The sequence below is a fragment of the Equus caballus genome, chromosome 1 (assembly GCF_041296265.1).
Source record: "Equus caballus isolate H_3958 breed thoroughbred chromosome 1, TB-T2T, whole genome shotgun sequence".
Classification (NCBI taxonomy): Eukaryota; Metazoa; Chordata; class Mammalia; order Perissodactyla; family Equidae; genus Equus; species Equus caballus.
This window is the reverse complement of record NC_091684.1, coordinates 147,727,589-147,747,371: the sequence shown is the minus strand read 5'-3', so window position 1 is coordinate 147,747,371 and position 19,783 is coordinate 147,727,589.

Genomic DNA, 19,783 nt, shown 5'->3' with positions numbered 1-19,783 from the left:
TATCTAACTTTTTTTTTTTAAGATTTTATTCTTTTCCTTTTTCTCCCCAAAGCCCCCCAGTACGTAGTAGTATATTCTTCGTTGTGGGTCCTTCTAGTTGTGGCATGTGGGACGCCGCCTCAGCGTGGTTTGATGAGCAGTGCCATGTCCGCACCCAGGATTTGAACCAACGAAACACTGGGCCGCCTGCAGCAGAGAGCGCGAACTTAACCACTCAGCCACGGGGCCAGCCCCTAAATTATCTAACTTTTTAACATACAATTGTTCATAGTATTCTCTTACTTTTTATTTCTTTAAGATCAGGAGTAATTCCCCACTTTCATTTCTGATTTTGTTATTTTTGTCTTCTTATAACACTTGTTTTATAAGCTATTTTTCATCTTAAATCAGACAGTATAGCTTTTCTGCGATATGTAACTAAGAAGCCTGATGAACACAGCAGGCATCCCTGACTTACTCTTGGTTTGGTGAAATTTTAAAGTTGGTGTCTACCTGAAATTTTCCTTAGGTTCAATTTCTACAGAAAGTTTCAAGAAAACTTTGGTCTGGTATTGCAAATGCTTCATGTCAAGTTTTTTTATTTGGTTTATCTTTTATGAACAAACAAATCTCCCTTACTATTGCTGTTTTAATTACAAAATTATTATAAGGATTCAGTTCTGGGTAAGCTGGAGTAAGTACACTCCTCTCTGACTCTCCCACTGAATGCAGCTATAAGACCTGGACAGAACGCATGGAATAGCTTTTGAGGACTCTGAAAAGTAATTAGTAGCAGGTGGACTGCAAAAGGACAGAATTCGAAGTATTATTAATCAGTGTTGAGTAAACTATGTTTTCCCCCTCTAGTATCCCTCAGTCTGGACTTAGGCAGCCTGAAATGAGATGGGCATTGGTGTGGCCAGAAAGAGATTCTGGAGAAGCCTGCTAGCTCAACCTCGAAGAGCAAGATAGAGGTCCTCAACAACCACCAAAAACTGAGGGAAGGAAACTTCCCAATTAGAGGGTTATAGTCTCAAGAGGGTGAGGTCATCCCTCTTGCTTTTTAACTCTCACTGACCTCCCTCCACTTAGCCCTAGACATAGGGGCAGCTATGGTAACTGTGTGGCAGAAGGAAGTAAATAAAGCCCCAGCATTATAGATGGAAGATCAAAATGGAGCCCCAGGGAATTGGTAAGTACTGAAGAGAGTACTTAAAGGGAGAAGCTTTTGACAACTACCTGATAAAACTGTTTATGAACTCCTGGTTTGACTTCTGAGGAATGCACATGTGGCTCTGATCATAAACAACATACCAAAGACTGAGAAGTGAACTAAGAGAGAGAACACTGCCCAGAACTCAGAACGGCCATGGAGCAGCATACATGTGAGACAGATTTGAATAAAACTGGGAAGCCTTTGAAAATGGAACTGACATTAAAACCACAACCCGCAGATGGCTGGTTGGAACTTGCAGCCTGAACCCAACCAGGTTAATTGCCGGCTAAAACAAAAATATCAACATTCTCCATAGGATTTAAACAAAACCCAGAGTCTCATAATGCTTGTGGGGGACCTCTATCTTGCTCTTTGAGGCTGAACCACAAGACTTCTCTGGAACCTCTCTCTGGTCACACCAATGCCCATCTCCTCATTTCAGGCTGTCTAAATCCAGGCTGAGGGATACCAGAGGGGGAAAACATAGTTTACTCACCATCTAGGATACAATCCAGAATTACTCAGCATGTGAAGAACCAGACAGATCTGAATTCACATGAGAAAAAGACAGTCAACACATACAAATTATGCTTTGATACTGTTTGAATTATCTGACAAGGCACTAAGGAAGCTATTATAAAAGGGTTTCGGGAAGTAAGGGCAAACACTCTTAATATGAATGGAAAGTTATAAAGTGTTAGCAAAGAAATGGAAGATATAAAGAAGCATTAAATAAAAATTTACAATGTAAAAATACAATAAACTTTAAAAAAGAAAACTCACTGGATGGGCTCAATAAAAGAAGTGAGATGGCAAAAAGAGTGAGTTAATTAGCAGATAGATCAATAGAAATGATCTGGTCTGAAAACAGAGATAAAAATATTTCTTAAAAAGTACAGAGCATATGGAACCCATGAGACAATACCAAAAGGGCTAATGTTTGTATTGTCAGAGTCCTAGACAAAGAGAGAAAGAAATAATAGCTGATACCATTTACTAAGATGGCTAGTATCAAAACCCCTGAAATTAACATGTATTGACGAAGATATGGCGAAACTGGGACATTCCTGCATCGCTAGAGGGAATGTAAAATGGTGCAGCCACTGCGGAAAAGTTAGGCAATTTCTCAAAATGTTAAATATAGAATTACAATATGAGTAAGCAATTCCACTCCTAGGTGGAATTTTCTGTTCCAAAAGAACAGAAAATAGGACTCAGATACTTGTACACAAATATTCACAGAAGCATTATTCACAATAGCTAAAAAGTAGAAACAACCCAAGTGTTCATCAACAGATGAATGGATAGACAAAATGACTGTATTCAGTCATATACAAGAATAAAGGTCTGAGATACGCTGCAACATAATGAAACTTCAAAACACTACACTAAGAGAAATAATACAGACAAAATAATACAAACAAATAGTGTATGATCCCATTTACATGAGGTATTTAGAACATACAAATTCACAGAGACAGAAAGTAGATTAGAAGTTACCCGAGGCTAGGGGAGGGGGAATGGGGAGTTATGCTCAATGGGTACAGAGTTTCTGTTTGGGATGATGAAAAAGTTCTGGAACTAGATAGCAGTCATGGTTGTATAGCATTATGAAGGTACTGAACGCCACTGTATTGTAAAAAATGTTAAAATAGTAAATTTTATGTTTTACTACAATAAAAGAAGCATTCCTCCTGGCTGAAAACTTCCCAAATTTGGCAAAAGACGGAAGCTTACAGATTTAAGTTCAGTGAATCCCAAATAGAATAATCCCAAAGAAATTCACACACAAACACACCATAGTCAAACTGCTGAAAACTAAAGACTAAGAAAGTAAATTGAAAGCAGTCAAAGAAAAACAACGCATCATCATATATTATAACAATGATTCAAATGACTGCTGACTTCTCACCAGAAACCACAGAGACCCACATGAAGCGGCACAAGACTTTTTAAAGTGCAGAAAGGAAAAAAAAATCTGTCTGTCTAAAATTCTATATCCAGTTAAAACATTATTTAAGAATTAAGGTTAAATAAAGACATTTGCAGATGAAGAAAAACTAAGAGAATTTGTTGTCATCAGACCTAAAAAAATTACTACAGAAATTTCTTCAGACAAACGGGAAATGGTACCTGAAAGAAACTTGGCACATTGTTAATAAAGGATGAGCGAAAGAAATGGTAAATTTCTGAGTAAATATGATAGGCTATTCTCTCTTGAGTTCTTTAAAATATATTTGATGTTTGAGAGCAAAAATTATAACATTATCTAATGGAGTTTTAAATTAATGTAGACGTAATATGTATGACAATTACAACATAAAACAAGGAGGATAAAGGGACATATAGTGTTAAGGTGTCTACATTTCACTTTAAGAGGTAAAATATTTATTTTAAGTAAAACGTGAAAAGTTAGGTATGCAAATTATGCAGATACTCTGGAAAACAGTTTGTTAGCTTCTTATGAAGTTAAACATACAATTACGATGTGACCCAGCAATCCTTCTCTTTGGTATTTACTTAGAGAAACCAAAATGTATAGTCCTACAAAAATATGTATGTGAATGTTTATACCAACTCTATTTATAATCACCAAACAAGAAACAACTCATATGTGCTTTAATGGGTAAATAGATAAACTTGGTTTTTCCATATAAGGGATTGCTTATACTACTCAGTAATAAAAAGGAATGAACCATCAACATACGCAGTAGCTTGTATGAATCTTACAGGCATTATACCAAGTGAAAGAAGCCAGTGTCAAAAGGTTACACAAGGTATTATTCTATTTATATGACATCCTCAAAAAGACAAAACTATAGTAACGGAGACCATATCAGTGGTTGCAATACAGCAAAAACTGAAGAACTGAAAGGAGCAACAGGTGAATCAGTGCGAGATTTTAACTCCCATTACCTAGTGAAAGACAGAACAGAATCAGTTAGGACATAAAGACTTGAATTATAAAATTAAGAAAATTGACCCAATGGATATAAATAGAACACTGGATCCAACTGCAGAATATACACAGCTTTCAAGTGCACAATAAACATTAACCAAAATTGACATTTACTCAACCATATAGACAATCTGAATACATTTCAAAGGTTGAAATAACACAAAGTACATTCTTTGTATATCACTACAAACCCACTAGAATGGATAAAATTAAAAAGACTGACCATACCAAGTGTTGGTGACAATTTCAAACGGCTAGAACTCTCATGTAATACTGAAGAGAATATAAAACAATGTAGCCCCTTTAGAAAACAGTTAAACAGCTTCTTAAAGAATTAAACATACACTTAACCAAATGGCCTAGTCATTCTACTCCTAGCTATTCACCAAAGGTAAATGACAACGCATGTCCATACAAAGACTTGTATATGATGTTCATAGCAGCTTTAATAGCTAAAAACTTGAAACAACCTGTACTGATTTTCTGTACTGCATAACAAATTAATACAAATTTGGTGGTTTAAAATAGGTATTTTATTTAAATTTATTTTTGAATAGGCAATTCACTAATATAGTTCAAAATGCCAAAGGTATATAGGGTATAATTGAATAGGCAATTCACTAATATAGTTCAAAATGCCAAAGGTATATAGGGTATAAAGCGAAAAGTCTTCATCACACCCCAGACCTCCAGGCATCTACCTCCCCTCCCTACCGCAATCCTTGTTTAAAGAGCTGTTTAGTGTATATAAAAACAAATCTGTATGTGTGTGTTTGTGCATGTGCACATATGCATGCACACGTGTGCATTTATATGTCTGTATGAGTACCAAGAAAGGAATGGTACACACCAGATTATTACCATTGGTTACTTCGGGTGTGTTGGGTAAGGGGAAAGAAACTGAGAAATGAAGAAAACCTATTAACTCTTTCTTTATACATATTTGCATCATTTTACTGGTTGATCTAATTCTAGTCAACAGCTCGAGCTTTTGAGACACAGACTATGTATTGATTATCTTTGGCAAATTTCTTATTCTTTCTGTGCTTCAATGTCCTCATTTACAATAGAGGTACTGATAGTTCCTACCTCATAAGATTTTGGGGGAGATTACAGCAAATAATCAATATAAAGTACTTTTAGGCTAGTGCTTGCCATATAGTAAATGGTTAGTAAATGTTAGCTATAATAAATAACTGCCTTAAACTCATTTTTAGGAAACGAGAGTGATTCAAAAGAGACCAAGCATCCAAATAAACAAGCTAGAAAGAGAACAAAAAAACTTAGAAAAATGTGAAAGGAACTCTTCAGGTCAAGAGTGTTATAAATTCACACTGTAAACTCTCCTCCTACTCTACATATGTGATTACAGGTTCAATTAAAACAGGAAAGACGGATTCATGCTCAAACACAAAATAAGCATTTTTCTGGGTCAGAAAGAGAAGGCAACAAAGTGCTAAGACGTGACTAAAGCTACAGCCCTGCAGATTTCTAAGTCTAGGAAGCAGCTAGAAGCCACTGGGAGTTTTTGCTTCTCTGATGTAACAAAAGCACTTCATTCGTGGCATGGAACCAGGGCAGAGCTAGGCTCTCTGTGTGAAAAGAGTTGTGATCACTGCTTGATGTTACTGCTTATGTAAACCTGTACAACTGCATTGTTGGTAGGATAAACAGAAAACTGCAGAAACCTGAGCAAAGCTGCATACTGCCTCAGATGCTGGGCCAGCTGTAGCCCCAAACCACTTTGGGGCAGGAGTTTCCAGCCACAGTGGCCTAGTTTTGGAGTAGGGTCCTGGATGACTAGAGAAACAAAACCACAAAACTGCCAAATGGGGAGGGATGAGCACAAAAAGAGGTGAAGAGGAGAAAAACTTCCACTGAAAATGAATCTGCAGATGAAAATTCCAAACCATCTGATGAAAATTAAGAAAGAGAGCCAAGAACAGAATTCACTGAAAATAACCAAAAAGTCTAGACAACTATTTTTAAAAGGTTCTTAAGTGGGTCCACAATCTTGAAAGAAAGAAGAAAAACTCAGGAGAAAAACTTCTTGACAGCAGGAACACAGAGTCTGAACACTGAAGTTGACTTCTGCTTTGAGTGCATTTGCTGAACTGGACCTGAGCATCAGTTTCTACAGCCTTGTCCCTGAAAAGGGAAAATAAAGCTTTTTATGTCTAATAAGAGACTGTCCTAAAAAGCTGAGATCACAAAGGTCTACTCCTTAGAGTAAGGGTGAATTAGAAATACCCACACACCCCTTCAATCACTGGGACTGCAAGAAAAATTATCTATCTCAACCTGTGGCATGTTGCGGGGAGCGAAGAATTCCCCTGAGAATTTATATTCACAAGCTAGCTTCCAAGCAGGTTTGCAGCCTGAATGTATGTTATTTTAGTAGTCCACAAAACCTCAAATCATGAATTAATAGTGGTAATGGACTAGTATCTCCTCCAGGTGCTTGACAGAATCTAACACTCTTGGGAGGAAAACATCCTTCATTCCAAGCCTCTAAAAATTACCATATGAGGAAAACTAACACACTGGATCACAATAAAAAAGAAATCACTAAACATCAAGGAAATAAGACCTCATAAGTGAGAATAAGCAGAAACAACAGAGAGCAGAATCAGACTTGAAGAAATTTCAGACATTGGAATATTTAGACACAAATCAAAATAATTTTGCTTAATATGCTTCAATACATAAAAGGGAAGCTTGAAAATAATGAGTAAATCACAAGCAGAGTTGAAGAAGGAATCAAAGAGAATGTCCACAATAAAAAATGTAATAATTGAAATTTTAAAAATTTAATGGATGTAGTGAACAGCAAATTAGATAGAGCTAAAGATAATATACTGGAAGAACTGAGTAAATTATGCAGAATGTAGCCCAAAGCGAATGTGAAAAAAAGGTTAAAAGTCATGGAGGATAGAGTAAAAATTCTAACATGAACTTAACCAGAGTTTTAAAAAGAGAATGGAGTAGAAGCAATATTTGAACAGATAGTGGCTGAGAATGTTCCAGAAAGTCACCTATTCACAGATTCAAAAACTTAATAAGTCAATCAGAATAATCAACAGGAATCCATACCTAAACATATCATTATGAATCTACAGAGCACAAAAGACTAAAAGATCTTAAAAGTAGCCAGAGAGAAACGAACAACAGCTAGATAGACAATAATTTCTTAGCAACAAACACAGACGTCAGAAGAAAGTAAATGGTTTTTTAACATGCTGAAAGCAACTTACTGCTCAATCTATAATTCTATACTCAGAAAATTACATTCCATAACAAGGACTGAAATAAAGACATTTCCATCAAGCAAAAGCTGGGAATCCGCAATCTAAAAATTGCCCCTGAAGAGGATTACAAAGGATGTACTTTAGACAGAAGGACAGTGAACACGGACAGAAGTTTGAAATATAAGAAGGAACAAATCACAAGAAACTGGTAAATATGTTGGTAAATTTGAGTGAGTTTGACTAATATGTTAGTTTTTTTCATGAGAAACCTGGAGGGAAGGTGAGGTTTTCTAAAGAGAATTAGTTCTGTCAAGCATTTGGAAGCTTTACTCATCACGTAGTTAAAACAAAGGATTAATGCACATTACAATTGTAGGGACCTATATCGGTCAGGGTTCCGAATAAAAACTGAATCAACAGGACATAGACAGAGAGATATCTAAGAGATTTACTATAGGAATTGGCTCACATGGTTATGGAGGCCAAGAAGTCCCATGATCTACCGTATGCAAGCTGGAGAACCAGTAAAGACAGCGATATAATTCAGTCCAAGTTTCAAGGTCTGAGAACTAGAGACTGGGGGTGTAAGTCCTGTTCTGAGTTGGAAACCTGAGAACCAGAAACACCAACGTCCAAGGTCGGGAGGAGATGGATGCCTTAGCTCAAGCAGAGAACAAATTCACCCTTCTCTGCCTTTTTGTTCTGTTCGGGCTCTCAAGGGATTGGATGACTCCCACCTACACTGAGGAGGACTATCTGCTTTACTCAGTTCATCATTTCAAATACTAATCTCTTCCAGAAACATCCTCACAGACTCACCCAGGAATAATGTTTTACTAACCATTTGGGCATCCCTTAGCTCAGTCAAGCTGACAGAAAATTCACCACCACAGGGCACAATAAACATTTACTGAATGACTATCATAATTAGCTTTTTATTAGTTTCCAGCAGAGGCTAAAAGTTGGCTGCTTGCCAGCCATTTCTGGTTTGCAAATAGTTTATTTGGCCAAGAACATATTGGCCAAGACCAAAAAAAAAACCAAAAAACACAAAAACCCAGGAGATTAAGCAGCAAGGACTGGGCCTACATTCCTGGTTTCAGTTGGCGACCACAACTAACTCGCAGCTGCCACCTTAGAAGTGGCGTGTACTCTTCAACAGGTGATTGGAATTGAAGTGTTTTTACATCCTTGTTTGGGATTAGGTTAAAAATAATTGATTTACTTTATTAATAAATTAAGGACATATGGTATAATTTCTAGAACGGCAACCAGAGGCTACGAGTTTTTTCTTCTCTTGCATAACAGGGAAAAAAGCATGGCATGTGGGGTCTATAGTTAGGCTCTCTGTGAAAACAGGTGCAACCACTTTTGAATAAAGCCATGATGAAATTTTCTCTTTCTTAGGCCCTAGCAGAGACTTATAACTGCTAAACTGTCAACACGTTTTTGTTTTGTTCACACATGTTTGGCCAGCACTTAAAAATCAAGAGATTTTGTATCCCATTCTGAGCTTGCATTTCTGATTGGCAGTGGTAGACTAGAATTGAGTGGCAGAGGTCACCTCTAGAAAGGGGCCTGTGGTCTCAAGTGGAATTTAAGAATGTGTTTTGAGTCCTTGTTTGGGAAAAATGTAAATATAATTAACTTTAGACTTTAACAAATTAACGATACATGGTGTAATTCTTGGGGATACCCACTAAAAAGATTTTTTAAAAAAGAACATAGAGTATATAACTTCCAACACCAGTAGAATAAAAAAATAGATGAGAAAAACGATACTTCAAAAGAAGGTAAGAAAGAAGATAAAAACTTTTAAAAGGCAAGAGGAATAGAATGTACAAAATTGATTATTACCATAAATATAGTAAACTAGATACTATAATTAAAAGATAAAGATTGTCTGAGGATTTTAAGAATGTATCTAAATACCACAGAAAAGTTGAAAGTATAATAGTGGAAGAATATATATCATGCAAATACTAACTAAAAGAAAGTCTGTATAGACGTATCAAACGAAATGAACTTTATGTATTACTAGAGCTAAAGGTCAATTCCAGGGGCCTGCCCCGTGGACAAGTGGTTGAGCTCATGTTCTCGGCTTCGGCGGCCTGGGGTTTCATGGGTTCGGATCCTGGGCGCAGACATGGCACTGCTCATCGGGCCATGCTGGGGTGGCATCCCACATGGCAGAGCCAGAGGGACCTGCAACTGGAATATACAACTATGTACTGGGGAGCTTTGATGAGAAGAAGGAAGAAAAAAAAAGATTGGCAACAGATGTTAGCTCAGGTGCCAATCTTCAAAAAAAAAAGTCACTACATATGGCTCAATTCACCAGGAAAATAAATTAAATTTGTATGTACATAACATAATCTCAAAGCAAAATTTGATATGATTACAACTATAAATAGATAAATCCATCACCAGAGTCAGAGATTTTAAAACATTTCTCTCAGTAGCTGATAGATCAAGGAGGAAAAAAATCAGTAATGCTACAAAAGATTTGATGAACACAGTTAGGTAATTTGATCCCCAGTGGATACCTTTTGCCCATAGGACTTCTTTCCACATTTCTTGTGGTGCAGGTCTCCTGATGATAAATTCCACAAAAGTCTTTGCCTCTGTTTATGAAAAGCACTTTTGGGAATACAATTTTAGGTTGACATTTTTTTTTCTTTCAGTACCTTTAAGGAAATCTCATGTCATCCCTATCTTTGTTCCTCTGTACGTAAGATGTCTTTTTTACCCGGCTGCTTAAAATTTCTCTTTATTATTAATTTTGAGCAATTTGATTATGTTGTCTTTACAAGTTTTCTTCATGTGTCATGTACTTGGAGTTTGTTGAGCTTCTTGGGTCTGTTGGTTTACAGTTTTCAAGTTTGGAAAACATTAGTCCTCTTGATATTGTCCCACAGCTCGCTGGATAGTTTCTAATGCTCTGTCTTCAAATTCACTGGTCTTTTCTTCTGCTATGTCTGATCTGACATTAATCTCATCAACGTAATTTTTTTATCCCTAAAAAATTCATCTCTAAACTTCAATTTGGTCTTTTAAATATCTTAACTTTTTGAAGAGTTATATTAACTGTTTTAATGTCCTGTCCTAATTCTAACATCTATGTCAGGTCTGGGTCAGTTTTGACTGGCTATTTTCCTCATTTTGGTCATGTTTTCCTGCCTCTTTGTACCTTGGTAATCTTTTACAGGATGCCAGACATTGTGAATTTTACCTTTGGGGGGGACTCAGAATTTTTGTATTCCTATACATCTTCTTGAGTTTTGTTCTGGGATACAATACACTTATGTGGAAATTACTTGACCTTTTCAGGCACTGCGTTTATGATTTGTTAGTTGGGTACAGAGCAGTGCTCAGTCTAGGGCTAATTATTCTCATACTTCTGAGGCAAGACCTTCCTGAGTTCTCTACTGTGTGCTCCATGAATTATAAGTTTTTTCATCCTGGCTGGTGGAAATATGCAGGTTCTGGCCCTGTTTAAAGTGCCATGTACTATTCCCCTTAATCCTTTCAGATTGTTCTTCCCTAATCCCAGGTGGTTTCACATAAAACATAGTACTCTGCTGAACACTACAAATATCTCTGTGCAGCTCTCTCCTCTCTAGGACTTGGTCCCAGAACTCTAACTCGCTGGGTCTCTCTGGATTCTCAGTTCTATTTCATTAATTCAGGGAATCTCTCAGTTTTTGCCTCAGTTCCCATTCCCTCTACTACAGCTTAGAAACTCTCAAGGCAGTAAACTGAGGCAATCATAGGGCTCACCTCATTTGTTGTCTGTCTCTCATGGATCATGGTCTTTCATTCCTGACATCACTGTCTTGAAAATCTTTGTTTCATGCTGCTTTTTTTTGTTCACTATTTTGTTTCAGGGGGAGAGTATATACAGTCCTCCTTACTCCAAATTGGCCAGGAGTGAAAGTCCTAAAACTATTTTTTAATATGCAATGAAACGATTCTTTAAAATACCTAGGGGGACTAATATAAAATTACTATGCAAGAGGATACATTGCATAGTAAAAGACAGAAGCGCCAAGACATCTAAAAAGGGTTAGAAATATTCTGAGATAGGTCTTTAGATACTAGCATAAAAAGATTTTCACAATGTTGTTATCAGTCAGGATAGGTTAGAATAACATTGTAGTAACCACCCCTAAAACTCAATGACTAAAAGCAACAAAGGTTTATTTCTCATTCATTTTAAAAGTCCATTGCAAATTGGAATGGTGACTCGTCTATTCATCATAGTTACTCAAATGACAGAGAAACCACCATCTCAAATGTTGCCTATACACAAATCAGAGGAAAGACAAGAGTCTAGAAGGTCTCAAATTGGCAATTCAAAACTCCAGTTCAGAAGTGACACATGTCATATTTGCCCACAATTCACAGGCCAGACCCAGACATATGGCCTCACCCAACCATAAGGGAAGCGTAATCCTGCTATGTGTCTGATTCTCTGGGGAGAACTACAACCAAATGGTGAATAGCCCAAATGACTATCACAGACCACCCTTTTGGTCAATAGTTATTCAGTGCACCCTCCTTCTTACAGCCAGACCACACTCTTTCTTTTCTGAGGAAAGACAACTCAAAAGTCCCATTAAATCAATGGCAGCAAGCTGAAAGTTCAGCCTTTCCCACTAATCTCTAAATCTGGGGATGGAATGCACAAGTCTCCTATTGATTTGTTGACCTATGATCTAAGAAGCTGTCTGTCCTTTACATATACAAGGTTGAAACAGATCGAAAACTGCAATAAACACTTCTATTCAGAAAAGGAAAGATGCGAGACACAGAGTCGTCAGTGGCCCAAAACAATTATCCGCTACAAGGACCCTGTACACTGGGGGTGCAAAAAGTCCTTGATAAGAACCTGATTCTGCTGGCTGGGAGGAAATCCCCAATCCACTGCTGTCCAAGGCTATTGATCTCACCATTCAGGAGGTCCTTCCTTTTTTCTTTATCTTTCTTGACCACATCTGAGGTGGACATTGGGGAATATGTTCTATTCGGGGACCAATCAATTTTCTTAATCTGCTACCTCATGTAGAACGCTGGGGACCCAATGGTCATTTTAAGTCTTGAACAGTCATAAACTTTCAGCTCAAGGTTTCTTTGACAATACAAATATTCTGCTTCTTATTTATATGATTCCAATTAGGAATGAGCCAATGTTACAGGCACAATTTAAAGTCATGCTCCCCTCAGTTCCTCCATAACACTTAACTGGAATACCTTGAGCCCATCAGGCATTGGTAGAAGACTGACATTTTAGCATCCATTTCCTAAGGCATTTTGTCTATCTAAACTGATTTACTGGGCATTGGTATTCCCAATTCCTGACACGTAATATTTAGGATGTGGGAATGAGGAATCAGAATTTCTGAGAATTCTCAGGAGGTCCCAAATTAAACAGAATCATCATTCTGTATTTTTCATAACTCTATACTTATATTTTAAAAGTTATGTGAACATAATAAATAACTAATCATTTTTCTGTGATAGTTATACTAAATGTTTCAGAAATTTTGTTAAAAAATACATAATAATAAATGTATGGTTTATTAATATGAACCAATGTATTGTGACAAGATTATATATAGTCATGCACTACACAACATCTCAGTCAACAACAAACCACATATATAACAATGGCCCCATAAGATTAGTATGATAGCATAGGTGTGTAGTAGGCCATACCATCTAGGTTTGTGTAAGTACACTCGATGACATTCACACAACAATGAAATCACCTAACATTTCCTCCATTGTTAAGCAACACATGACTATATTTCAATATCGCTATCTCTACCTGAGATAGATATTTGATAACAGAAACCATTTTAAATGAAGGAACATTAACATGCATGCCAAATAAAAATCACTTTAGAAATTGGAAGTAACACAAATATATGTTTAAAAGTTATTTTTAAAATGAAATTTAAAAATATACAATGCATTAACTGCCCTATCTGATAGTCTTTATTTTTGTTTTGTAACAAATATTTCAGACATGGAAAATTTTTTTCATTTTTGCATCGATATTAGTCAAGTTGCTAAGGATTTCAAAAAATGTCTTCAAGTTTCTGCTACGTTACATGTTGCTTCACAGCTCTTTTCATTTTTTTTTGCTGAAGATTAGCCCTGAGCTAACATCTGTTGCCAATCTTCCTCCTTTTTTTTGCTTGAGGCAGATTAGCACTGAGCTAATGTCTGTGCCAATCTTCCTCAAATTTATGTGGGTTGTGTCCACAGCACGGCTGATGAGTGGTGTAGGTCCACACCCAGGATCTGAACCCGCAAACCCAGGCTGCCAAAACAGAGCTCACCAAACTTAACCACTATGACACCAGGCTGGCCCCTCTTTTCCTTTTTTAATGATGAAAATATTTTGTCTGCTCCCCCTGATTTTGGTCTGGCTGTTGAAATTGATATTGCTCTTATTAATTTAGATTAGTTTATAATTTCATTTCAGAATATTCTAAAACATTTACTTCTTTTCTTTGTGTTTCTTGTTAAAGTATTTTCAAAACATAGTATCCTTTGGCAAATAACCATACACTGGGAAATGCCAACAAATTTAACGTTACATTTGGATCTCCTATCAAGGGTAACAGCACCACAGTGAATCACAAGACAAAATTGCCAGTTTAAGGAATAATTTTGCTTCCACAATGTGTTCTTGGAACACCATTGGTAGAATTGGTATGAAGTACAATATGTATATAAACCTATTAATATTTATTTGACTTACAAGAATGACTCATCATTAGAAGCAGTCAAGGGCATGAACACACACTTACAGCAACAGCTATAAGTAAGACTGAGTGATAAGATTGTGACCACTTCTATGTGCTCATGTTCCAGTTCCTGGAAAGGCTGACCTTACACCTGGACTCCACTTGACAGCATTCCCTGTTCTTTCTTTTGGGTTTGACTTCAGTGGATTCCTTCAAACCAGTAATAGTTCTAAATTGATTACTAAACTTTAATTCTCACAGGAGTTACAATACTTCTTCCTGTTTTACCAATTTCTTGACTGATTTGTCTTGAGATTTGGAAAAATATATAAATTTCCCAAGAAATTCTGCGAAGGAATTTCCACATAGAAGCACTACAGGGGCCTCTCCTTAACCTGATTAGAAATTTAAATAATTCACGTGATGGCCATATTCTTGATTTATTAAGCTTTGTTACTTAAAAGCCTTCTCCTTTTACTGGTTGCAGATGAGAAGTTGCTGCCTCTTCCAACCCTGCAAGTATCTGAATTTTTGGACTTCTTCTATTCTCCTTTGTTCCCACTTGCAAACCCACCATTTCTCATATGAGTTCATTTCTTTCTTAAAATACCACGTCAAATGCAGCTAATATAGTAACCAAAATATACTATTACCATTCTGCTATCCAAACTCTTCCAATAGAAATACAACTTTATTAAATATATTATTTGTCTTCAGTGGAGTCATGAGTTGCTTATTGATGGGGATACGTTCTGAGAAACGTCGTTAATCAATTTCATCATTATGTGAACATCATAGAGTGTACTTACACAAACCTACATGATAAAGCCTACTACACACCTAGGCTATGTGGTACTAATCTTATGGGACCACCAGCGTATACGCAGTCCGTCACTGACCAAAATGTCATTACGTGGTGCATGACTATATTGTGGGCAAGTTTACCAAATCTTTCACCACAGCAGAATGTGGATCACCTCATGTAGCCTTGCCATCTGCCACCTAAGCCAGTGCAATGTAATTCAATCTAGTCAGTTTTGGTTTCTGTTTTTTTAATGGCAGCACTTCATTTTCAGGACTGATTCCTTACCAGTTGGGATAGACGAGGTTATGCGGTAGAAACAAAAATTCCCTAACTGCAGTAGCTTAAAACAAAAATGCTTATTTCTCCCTCGGTACATGTCCATCTGAATAAACAGGGAGGCTCCGTTCATAGTCCCTCAGGAACCCAGCCTGACAAAGCAATCACAATCTCAGATATAACAAGTCACTATGTAAGAGGGGAAAGAGGGTTTTAAAGAGTCAGATCAGTAATTAAATGCCCCAAACCAGAAATCACTCACTTTCTCTTACAACTCACTGGCCAGGAACTAGTTATAGGGACACACTCTAAAAATATTTGGTGAATAGCAGGAATGAAAATCACATTTGGTTAAAAAAAAAAAGTTGATTTTGTTTTTTTGAAGAGTCAAAGAACAAAAATCTAGTTGAATAAACTCAACTTTTAGGAGTTCATGCCGGGACAAGCAGCTTTCCATAAGTATTATGGAAAGAGAATTAAAATAAGTATGGGTATTTATTTTTCAACTTAAAAAGTGAATACTCTTCAATCTAATAAATTGTACACTTAGAAGTCTAGTACAGGTAATAAAAAATGTGGGCCACAATTTATGAACTAAGGGCTTTACTGTAGTGTTTATAATAGTGAAAATAAAAGAATGGTTATAAAATTATGATATACCCATATAAAAATACAGGGCAGGGGTTGGCAAATTTTTTCTTAAAGTGCCAGACTGTAAATCCTTTAGGCTTGTGGGTCACATGGTCTCTGTTGTGTACAACTATGCTCTTGTAGTGCAAAGGAGAACAGAAAATATATAAACAAATGACATGGCTGTTTTCTAATAAAATTTTGTTTATAATCAGGTGTTCAACTGTGGGTCATAGTTTGCTAGCTTCTGATACAGAGCAATTAAAATCATGTTTTTAAGGTAGTGGATAAAGATTTAAAATATTTTAAAAGTTTAAAACTATAGTTTATGGTTTCCAAATTCTCCACAAGTGGCATGTTTTACTCTAATGTTTAGGAGGGAAAAGTCATTTACAAAAAGATGTTGGTGAATCCAAATAGCCAAAAAATAAAGAATAAAAAAAGACTCTGAATAGCCAAAGCAATCTCGAGAAGGAAGAACAAAACTGGAGGCATCACACTCCCTGATTTCAAACTATATTACACAGCTATTGTAATCAAACAGTATGGGATTGGCATAAACACAGACATAGATCAATGGAAGAGAAGAGAGAGCCCAGAAATAAAGCCACACATATACGGTCAATTAATTTACAACAAAGGAGCCAAGAATATACAATGGGGAAAGGACAGTCTCTTCAATAAATGATGCTGGGAAACCTAGATAGTCACATGCAAAAGAATGAAACTGGAACATTATCTTACACTATACACAAAATTGACTCAAAATGGATTAAAGATGTGAATGTAAGACCTGAAGCCATAAAACTTCTAGAAGAAAACACAGGTGGTAAGTTCCTTGGCATCAGTGAAGGCAATGATTTTTTAGATTTGACACCAAAAGCAAAGGCAACAAAAGCAAAAATAAACAAGTGGAACTACATCAAACTAAAAAGCTTCTGCACTGCAAAGGAAACTATCAACAAAATGAAAAGGCAACCTATTGAATGGGAGAAAATATTTACAACTCATATATCTAATAAGGAGTTAATATCCAAAACATATAAAGAACTCATACAACTTGAGCAAAAAAAAAAAAATCCAATTAAAAAATGGGCAGAGGATCTAAATAGACATTTTTCCAAAGACATACAGATGGACAACAGGTACATGAAAAGATGCTCAACATCACTAATTATCAGATAAATGCAAATAAAAACCACAGTGAGATATCATCCCACATCTGTTAGAATGGCTATTACCAAAAAGCCAAGAAGTAAGTGTTGGCAAGGATATGGAGAAAAGGGAACCCTTGTGCACTCTTGGTGGGAATGTAAATTGGTATAGGCAATATGGAAAACAGTATGGAGGTTCCTCAAAAAAAATTAAAAATAGAACTATCATACGATCCAGCAATTCCACTGCTGGGTATTTATCCAAAGTAAACGAAAACACTGATATGAAAAGATATGTGCACCCCCATGTTCACTGCAGCATCTACAATAGTCAAGATACGGAAACATCTTAAGTGTCTATTGATGGAGGAATGGATACAGATATGGTATATATAATGAAATACTACTCAGCCATAAAAAAGAATGAAATCTTGCCATTTGCAACAACATGGATGGCCTCTGAGGGTATTATGCTAAATAAAATAAGTCAGACAGCGAAAGACAAATACCATATGATCTCCTTATATGTGGAATCTAAAAAAACAAAACAAATGAATAAACAAAACTCATGGATACAGAGAAGAGATTGGTGGTTGCCAGAGGGGAGGAGGGCTAAAGAGGTGGGCAAAATGGGCGAAAGCAGTCAAGAGGTACAAATTTACAGTTATAAAATAAGTCAGTCATGGGGATGTAATGTACATCACGGTAAATATAGTTAATAATGCTATATTGCCTATATGAAAGTAGCTAGAGAATGGATCTTCAAAGTTCTCATCACAAGAAAAAGAAACTTTTGTAACTGTATGGTGATGAATGTTAACTGGACTTATTGTGGTGATCATTTTGCAACATATACAGATATCAAATCATTACAATGTACACCTGAAACTAATATAATGTTATGTTAATTGTACCTCAATTTTAAAAAAAAGAGGCTGGATGGGTGAGTAATGCAGTCAATTTTTCTTTTTTGTTTTTGGAAAAGTCATATGACACCAGACGTACCTGGAGCATTTTCTAGAGACCAAAATCCAAGGTAACTTCCTTGATCAGCAGTTTTTCAGGCCATTAACATCGGCAGCTCTGGCTTCACTTATAGCTTCATCTAATAATCTTCATAATGATGACAGATTGTCATCAAAGAAGACTAAATTATGTTTAACATAGTTTTTTAATAATGAAGGTGGATTTTATAATACTTTAAACAAGCAATTAAAACTTACCTTTAGCTAACTGTAAAAGTAATTTCATGCAGGATACCTCATCCTTCTATTATGTTACAGCTGTTGCTATAGATGTGTTTAATTCCTTTCAAGATAATCCGAGTGAAGTATCTTTTAATTTATAGCTTTGAAGTTGAAAATTAAACCTTGCCATGACTTTAAAAAATCTATTTGACTATTCACTTTGTCTATATGGATCTGCAGATGTGCCTTATTAAAAAAAATACTTGTTTCTGTCTTTTAATGGTTAGAAATAGGTAAATTAAGTGATTCATATCTTAGCTGAAAAAAAAGTCTTAGTGTTATAGTAATCTAGTAAAAAGCAAACAGTTGCAATCCTTGTTTAGTACCTATATACCTATATAAGTCCCATTTCATTGAAGTCAGTATAAGTGAATGGTCTTAGAATAACAATTTTGATGGAATAAAAATGATCGTGTCAACTATGAAATGAAAAAATAACATTACAGAAGCCTACAAAAATGTAATGATGTTAAAACTTCTATAATTATTATATAAAGTATATCTTTAAATTACATGTTATCTTTCTTATTAATAAAGTAATTCACTAAGCTCTCCTCCTGAGGTAAAATTTCTCAATTTCTGTTAATATAAGAGATCACTAGGTCCCTTTTTTCAGTTAAGAAGTCCTCCATTCCATATACATATAATCACTGTAGGAATAATAAATAAAACTATAATTAGTACTATCAGTGGGAAGGTTATTTGCAAAAAGTAATTTATTTTAAAAAGGGACATTCAATATAAATGCTGGAAACTATAGGTATGGTAGAAAACACTAACTTTAGAATCAGCTCAAAATGAGTTCAAGTATTTGCTTTGTAACCTTAGGTAAATAATTATCCAGATATTTGATTTCCTCATCTTTTTACTTAGAGCCAAAACAAGGTAACTCATATCTTGTCAGTTCCTTTTAAAAAATGTTTATTTTAAATTTCTTAAAAAATTTATGGGGTGAGATCAATTCAAATTTCCTCCCTAAAACACTGGAGAGATGCAAAGGGGAAGAAATAACACAAATAAATACAGTATTGAGATTTTCAATGTAAATTAAAAGTGCATCCCACAAAATCAACATAATGCTTCTTAATGTCATTGAACTGCACTTATAATCAATCATAATTCTCTTGTTAGTTAACAGGGAACTATAATATACTAAGGCACCTTGGTAGGTAGTTCTTAGTCACTAGAGTGCATCACTGGTCATATCACATTCAGGGAGTCTAAGCACTCTAAAGCAGGCATAAGCAAACTACAGTTCACGGGCCAAATCCAGCCAACATTAGTTTTTGTAAATAAAGTTTTACTGGAACAAAAACAGGCTATCATTTACATATTCTCTACAGCTGCTTTCATGCTACAAGGAAGAGCTGAATAATTGTGACCACAAGGCCCACAATTATTTACTATCTGGCCCTACACAGAAAAAGGTTGCCCACCCCTGTTCTAAAGCACTGCTTACTCAAAGGTTCGGTTTGCATACCTGAAATGTTTGTTCCTGATCAGAAATGAGA